We start from the raw sequence: 8,676 nt of genomic DNA, 5'->3' as shown, positions 1-8,676 counted from the left end.
ACGATAAACAACGGAAAACAAATGATACGGGTTTTAAACGTTTATATTAAAAAAAAATGACAATATTCTCATAAAAAAAAAAAATTATTTGAAATATATGCTTCTAATGTTCAAAACAACTATAACATCTAAAGTTAACTATAGAAACCATTTTCAGTATATGCATCATATATGTAGCTCAATTTTGGGGATTGTGCGTTGACCTGGAGTTGAAGGTGATATCATGAGAAATATAGTCCTTCGAGTCATCTTTATGTCGGTGAAAAAATCAAGTTAATTGCAGTTCGAGAGAGAGAGAGAGATGATTAGTTAAGTAAACCATTGCTTAACAAGTCTAATGTCTAAAAAAATGAGAATGTTTGCCATTTGCCTTTTTATCATATGTTTAGGAAACTTACGACAAAATTTGTTTAAAACGGTAAAAAGTGGGAGGGTGGGAGCACATTTAAAACACGTTTTTGCTAATAGTGGTTTGAACTAAATCTAACCAAATTGAATAAATTGAAACTCATAAGAATCAAAGCCAAAATCTAACCTAAACACACTTAAGTCTAAAATTATGTATCTTTGTTATGTTGTGTGATATTATTTACTGTGAGTTTCTTTGTTGAATTGTGTAAAAAGAGTTGAAAATGATTAGATTTGACAACTTGGGATTGTATTTTCATGAGGTTGTAATTTGATTCCGAACTTTATTTGTTTCAATAGATTATTTTACTTAAATCGAATTCAAATTAAAACACTGAAGTCATACATGAACCAAACGAAGGCCATTACTAAAAACCTAAAAAATCAAATCGATTTGATTTTGATTTGTAAATATTGTACCCTGAATCGAATGAAAAAACCGGAACCAAAACGAACCCGCTTACCACACTTGCAATGAAAGAATAGGCACTTTGCACGGTCGAGAGCTCGTGTGTGTCATTGGCAATTTCTACAAAGAATATTTTTGGGTTATGTTTAGATCCGAAGAAAATAAAAGAAAAATTTCCAAAAATTTTGAATTTGATGAGAGACATACAATTTAATGCGTAGATGTATCATCCTTGATGCAGACTCATTAATTTTTTCAAAGAGATTCTAATATAGTGGCTGGTTAGAGTTACCGGTGGGAGTGTGGGACCGATCCTGTACGTTTCAACCTATTATTTTAGTGGATAGGTACAACTAGTTGCACCGAATACTTGCACTGTACAACCGTACATATGGGACTGCAAAATTCATTTATGGATATTAACAGACTTCCTCGTGCGGGCTGGGCATTATAGGTTTCCTGGATTCTTCTATGTGAGTGAACCCTAGAGGCGCCTGTCGGAGCTGCCGCAGACGGTGACGAACGTGCACGTTTGGGCTTACCCTACTGTCACTTCATCTGAACCGTTCAGTTCATGATATCAGCCTTTTAAATCGAAATTTTCGCACTGGTTTGCTCCTGATCTTATCTTTTTGTTTCATTTACCTTCTCCTTGGTTCTTCCTGCGTTGAAGTTCGGCTTTTCTGTGTGGTAGTTTCTGAGTCATCCTTTACTCGTTCCGTGTTTACAGTAAGCTTTTTCTTTTTTGATCGGCTTATTGGACTTTTGCCCTTCCATTTATGAGGCAATCATCTGTTTCTTTTAGGGTTTATCTCTTAATTTATATGTTTTAGTGGGTTCGAATGATATTTCAGTTCAATGCAGTTGGTACTCGTAAGGTCTAACGTTATTTGGGCTCTCGTTTTATATACGTTTGATAAATGACTCAGAGCGAACCAGTTTTGTATTAGTTGTAGTTGCTTTGTTGCAGTGGGGACGCTGAGAAGGTGAAATAAAACTGTTTGGTTGTTCAATTAGGGAGTTTGTTGAAATCCGCTCAAATAAGACATCAGCAACTGTTCTGTATTGAAATGTTTTGGGCTCTAAATGATTTTGACCTATATTCGAAATTTTGTAAATTAAATGTATTTGTTTTCCTCCTGAATTTCAATTGTAGCCACTGCATACTTAGTAAGCTCAGACACGTGTTAAAGTATATATTTATGTTCTGACATTAATATTTTTATGTTGCTCAACCCCTCCCTGGCGAATTAAAAAAATGGAGATTTGAGATTTACATTTAAAATCACACTTAATGTTGCAATATTTGAAGAACTGGTAGCAGCTTATTAAAGCCTGAGCAAAATAGTTTATGAGATATGATTTATTTAATTTTCTTCAAATAAAATTCAATGGATAATTATGGTTACTGGACACAAATTTTGCTTTTGTCAATGAATCAGAGAGAATCCATAACAATTGATGGATAGGTCTTTGGTCTAAAAAAAACAAGGAGATATGAGCACAGGAATTATTTTGTAGTTACTTCCTCTGTCCTCCAAAGACATTCTTCCTTCCCTTTTTTGGCCGTCTCATTATCCAGGGGTAAAAAATTGTCGGACAGATCTGGTTGCATAGAGTGGATCAAATAAGACATCACCATAGCATCATGAGACATCCACTTCTCTTGCGGAGAACCAGGTCCAGCTGGCATGGGGTTAGTCCCAAGGATATGGCCAGTAAGGCCACGACCAGCAATGGTCAAGTAGGTAGTCTGAGACCACTTGAGGTAATTTGTGCCATCGAGTTTGATAGGAGCAGAAAGGGAAAGAAATTCTGTCCAGGACTGCCCATCAAGCCCAGAGGTTGCAGAAGAGGAGTCTTAACCTGTCATTGGTGCAACCAAACAATAAAGGGAACAAAAAAGAACCCAATGCAGTCAGCCAAGAAGAACCAAAAACCTTGAGATTGATACGAGGGAAAATCGATCTCAAGAAAGGAAAAACTGGAATCTCCAAAAAGTTGCAGAATCTGTGTCTGAAACTGTGGTCAAGGGATCCTCTTGATGGTAGTAAACACCTCCGAAAGAAGCAGCAACAACAAGCAGCCCAGCAGCCATAACCCAAAAAGATTCGATTGGTGTCAAGGTTTTAGAAAAACCTGAAAATAAGATCGATTTGAGGTTAGGGTCTTCAAAGGAGGAATGGAAAAGATCGACAGTTGCTGGTTAGGGTTGCAGAGGAAGCCCCAATGAGAGGAAGATCAACCTACAAAAGGTATGGAGGCTTGATCTTCAAACTTGGGGAGCTTCAATATTGCAAAAAGAAGGGCAACAACTATCGGGCAGAGATAGGGTTTATGTCGTGGAGAAGATGAGGTGGGTTTAAGGGCAGCAACTAGATCATAAGATCACCTCATTAGTGCTGCCCTAAGGTGAAGGGAAAGAACCAAGAAGAAGAGAAGAAAGAAGATCGAAGAAAGTAGGGGAGAAGAGAAAAACGATGGAAGGAAGGAAGGGGGTTTTGGGACTTAGATCAGAATAGGGTTTTAGGGTTTAGCTTGGATACCATGTTAGCAAAACAGCAAATATGAGAATGGCTTAAGTGAATAACGTGTTCATTCAGCCCCTTTCATTTATAGCTTTCAATAATAGAACAGAATTATAGATATGTCCCTGTACAGCCGACTAAGCTAGTTACAGGGAATAAACAAAGAAAAAACCAAAAATACCCTTATCGGGTTACACAGCTAAACAATTCTTAATTGTTTGAGTGGTATAAGTGCCAAACCAGGTTTTTCGGAACCTGGATTGAATCACTCAACTTTTGGTTACACACAAGGTATCTGACCAGGATGATTGGTGTTGCAGTAGTATACTTCAGATCAGAGTACGATCCAACAACAGTCTATACACTATGGTGATCAACATCGGTAGTACAATGTGACATCTAAAGGTGTGTCACATCCTCCTCGGCGTGGAACTAAATCTCGGTTGAAACTGATCGAAATCTCCAAGTTGTCTCGGTTTTGGTCCTAGCTGAAACGAAACCAAGGGTTGAAACCTCGAACCGAGTTCCGACACGTCAGACCCGAAATTGAGATGTAGAACCTTGCTCCTCGTGTGACCATGTTTATTTGATAAGAAGGTACAATATTGTGGCTACAAGAACACATTCTTTTAAGCAGATGGGCTCGAGATGAACCTTCTTCCTGTGAAGGACCTTCCAACCAGCAAGCTCAAGCAGACCGCAAGATCATTTCTCCTACAATGAGTTGACTCAAATAGTACCCTTGGTCCTCGACCAAACTTGATGGAGTTGTGCTCTTTTTAGAGGAGAGTAAGAAAAAGGCCTTGATGAGAAGGGTATTGGTCCTTTTCTCTACTTTTTAACTTAATGTGGGGTTTGCGAATAGGGGTGGGGTGGGGTGGGGTGGGGAAGAGGGCATAGTGGGAGGGGTTTGCGAGCAAGGGTGGGTTGGATTTGCAGGGAGCATGGTTGGTGCGGGGGAGAGGGCAGGGCTGCGAGGGGGTTCAACAAAGGTAGGGCGGGTTTGCGAGGAGTGGGCTTGGTGCGGGGGAGAGGTCAGCGCTTGGGGGGGTTCAACAACGGTTGGGCGGGTTTGCAATGAGCAGGGTTTGTGCGGGGGGAGGGCAGGGCTGAGAGGGGGTTCAACAACGGTGAGGAGGGTTTGCAGGGAGTAGGGTGGGACAGGGGAGAGGGGTATGGTAGAGAGGGGGTTGCGAGCAGGGTGGGGGCGGTTTGCATGGAGCAGATTTGGCTGGGAGAGAGGGTTGCGCAGGGACGTGGGTGGAGAGAGAGCCTTAAGAAATTCTAATTCAATTTCATGGGGTGATTTCTATTTGGGAAATTGGTTGGTTTGATTTTTGCACCTTATTTCAGTGAAATAGAAATTCTGAAATAGTTGAGCTGTTTCAATTTTTGAAATTAAAGTTGATTTTACTCTTGCTCTTTAATGAACACATGGTTAATTTGATGGGCAAAAAGATAATTTCATGAATAGAACATCACTCTTCTTCTTTTGATGGTCTCTCCACCAGCATGCCACCACCACCACCACCACCACCGCCTCCTTCCCGCTGCCACCACCTCCCTGCTACCATCACCACCACCACTCCACGGCCACTACCACCACCACCACCACCACCACGACGCCACCTCCACCCCCTTCCCGGTCCCGCTCTTGCCCTCGCCACCACCATCCTCTCCCAAAGAAATATAGAGAATTTATTCTCAAAAATAGAACTACGAAATAGATTTCTTATTCTTAAAATATTTCAGATTGATGCAACCAAAACAATTTCAATTTCTTGACAAAAAATCTATTTCTTGACTGTTTCATGAAATCAATCCGAAATTGAAATAGAAATCATACCAAATATGGCCTTAGTTAACCAAGATATTACATTAATTCAGCTCTTCCACGCTTCTATTGGAATACCATCGGAACCTACTGCTATGCCTATTTTCATCTTCTTTTAAGCTTCCTTTACTTTAGACACCCTAATTTCCGTGGATATCTAAGATTTGTTGTTTTTTGCTGGTTATTAGAACCTTCTAAAGCATTAACTTGTATTGTTTTCATTTTGTAAGTTGTAGAAATTGTTTTTCCATATCTTTCTAATCTCCTCATCATTCATTAATACATTAGCATCCTCAATTTCAATGCATCTAATATGGGTGATATCTCTATCCTTCATTCCTCTCATTAAGCTAGTTTATAGAGATATTTCCCCCCTCCTTTGTCCCTAAATTATTATTGATCCAGATATTTTTTAGTCATTGTTTTCCCTATTATCTTCTTAGTTTCGTTTCTATCAATTTATACCTTTTTATATCCTCATCATCCTTAGTCCGTTGCCAAGTTTTAAAACTAGATTTCTTAGACTTAATGACTACTTGAACGTCATCATCCCACCATCAAATTTCCCTAGATGAATGTCACTTTCCTTTTAGATTCACCTAGAATTCTTTAGCCACATTCTTAATATAAGTAGCCATCTCCCTCCACATTATATTAGTGTCTTCATCAAAACCCCACCTGCTTTGTGTTACTAATTTATGAGTAAATAGCTTCAAGTTTTCTCCTTTTAAGTTCCACCATCTTATCCTAGGGCACATAATTTTGCATTTCCTATGATCGATTGTTTTAAAACACATCTATAACCTTTAATCTTTGTTGCGTGGTTAAGCTATCCATTAGTATAACCTTACAATCTTTACATAATAACCTATCAACCCTTCTAGTTAGGAAGAATTCTATTTGGCTACTATTTTGCCCACTTTTGAAGGTTATTGAACATTTTCTTCTCTCTTTTCAAAGCACGTGTTTATTATTGATATAAATCATAAGCCACAACACATTCTAAAATTGAAGTCCTCTCATTCTTATCTCCAAGACCATATCCTCCATGAATGCTTTCATATCTCTTCTAACATGTCCATTTAATCCTCACCTCTATGATATTCTTCTCTTCTTGATTTATTCCTTGAACTAAACTATCCATAAAGGGTGTACCCAATGCACGAGGATCCTGCCACTGCAGGTTTGGGGAGGATCATAATGTAAGCAGCCTTACCCCAGCTTCGCGGAGAGGCTGGTTCCCTACTCGAACCCGCTACCAATAACAATAGGTCGCAATGGAGCAACCATTCCGTTGCGCTGAGGTTCGCCTTCTCTTGAACTAAACTATCCATGTATTCCCAAAATTGTTTTTTAGTATTTTCATCTAACCCGTTTACGTAAGCACTAATTATATTGATTACCTCATTTTCTAACACAAGTTTGATGATTATTATCATATCACCAATTCTTTTAGCATCTACAACATCATTTTTAAATCTATTTATTACAATTCTCATCCCACTTATATTATTTTTCTCCCCAGTATACCAAAGTTTATAGCCACTAGTTCCTTAGCTCTTTTGCCATTCCATTTACTCTCTTGTGTACAAGCTATGTTAATTTTTTTTCCTCATTATATCCATAAATTGTAAACTTTTTCCTCTTTATTGTTCCTATGTTCCAAGATGCTTATCTAATCCTATGTTTTTGGACTAGCTTCTTTACTCGCACTCGTCCATTGTGCAAGAACCCTTACCCACTTGTCACCACAACCGAGCGCCATAGCAGTGCGTTATTTACAGAGAAAGCCCTAGCTCTGCTACACTCAGTTCATAATGCAATGCGTCATTCACACGGGGGTGAGGGCACGCCCTAGCATAAGGTCAAAAATATAAAATTCTAGGATCCATGCAAAAGGGTTTGGCGCTAAATTTTTTACAATTCCAGCTGCTGATCTGTTGCACCAACCCCCTCCTATAGCCGATCTTGGGTCTGACAGCATAACTGGCTGAGTTATGAACTTGCTATCCTTGTGTATGAATTTCAATCTTTTCTCCTTTCTACCCGTGTAATTTATTTTATTCTCATTTTGTCTCCCATTGTATTCTATATTTCAACCTTTATGTAGATGTATCTGCTTACATGTATAAGTTGATAAATTCATGGAAAGTATGATCTAGGATACAACATATGGCTCTCGCCGGGGTGATTGGACCTGCCAAAACGTCACATAGGTATCATGGCAACTGACTAATGCCATGGTTTGTCTTGTAATGTGGTCCTAGATTGGTAGAAGACCAACTATAGGAGCCAGTAAACCAGGATCTGATATGAACTGGTGGTCCGATTAGGTCAAAAAAGGGTTTTAGGTCAAAATTTAGGTTTAGGGTTTGAGGTATTGGCTATGCTAGGCAGGTGTAGGGGAGTCTATCAATGAAGGTTCTGAGATGTTTTGATGAACGGAAGTGTGTAAACTAGAATAGCAACAGGTTAGGTTTATTGGTTTCAGGTTTTTGGAAAGTGTAATATGTGGGAATCTAGGGTTTAGGATGGGAATTTGGGGCTAGGGTTTGAATCGATTATACCTAGTGTAGGGAATGAAATTCGATTCAGGTATGGTGTGTTTTTGATGGTTGGATTGGTCTGTGATGATTTTGGGTAATGGGATGATCTCCAGAAATAGGTGGGTTGTTGTGGTTTGAATGGGGGTAATGGGAAAACAGCTTGGTTTGAGTATTCCAATTGGGCAGGAGAATACTCTATCCAATTATGTGAAGGTGGTAGCTGAATGGTTTGTTAAGAATTTTGGGAGATGGGTGGGAGAATTAGGGTTTTGGGGTGGTTTGGAGGATTAGGAGAAGAATGGGTATTGATGGGATGATTCAAACTTACTGTTGTTGCAAGTGCAGTTCATTGGTTAGAAGATCTTGAATAAATCTTGAAATTTGATCTTGAACTTGAAGGAGATCTTCAAAGAATTGAAAAAAAGCTTCAAAAGAACCACCTGGGCTCCACCTGGGCTTCACACCACAAGGTGTCGATTAGATCAAACACCAATCCCACCAACGAACCACCCAGGCTTCCCAGTGCAAGGTGTCAATCGGATCAAACACCGATCCCACCAGCTTTGATCAAACACAAGACAAAATCTTCAATGGAGAAGAAGAGAAGAGCTGCAAAAAGTTTTTATTAATAGCAAAATTCGTGTATCCCAACTTGTTGAGATCTCGACCCAACTCGCTATTTTGGCTGGTCGAAACCTGTACTCGAGACGAGTTGGTCTTCTATGGTTCAATGTTTGCCCCCCTTACAACCTTATATAAAAGACTCAAAAATAGACTCCTACACTAAAAAGGAAAGGCCTAACCCAATCCTTAACATATTCGGTAACTTAAACTCACTAGGAAATTGTAATAGACTCAAAACAGAGTCCTAATCCAACCCCACTAAACACTTAAAAGAGAAGTACAAAAATCACTTAAATTGAACCATTGGTTGAACCGGTTCAATCTATG

The sequence above is a fragment of the Telopea speciosissima genome, chromosome 3, assembly GCF_018873765.1.
Source record: "Telopea speciosissima isolate NSW1024214 ecotype Mountain lineage chromosome 3, Tspe_v1, whole genome shotgun sequence".
NCBI classification, from domain to species: Eukaryota; Viridiplantae; Streptophyta; class Magnoliopsida; order Proteales; family Proteaceae; genus Telopea; species Telopea speciosissima.
Note: the sequence above shows the minus strand (reverse complement) of the source record.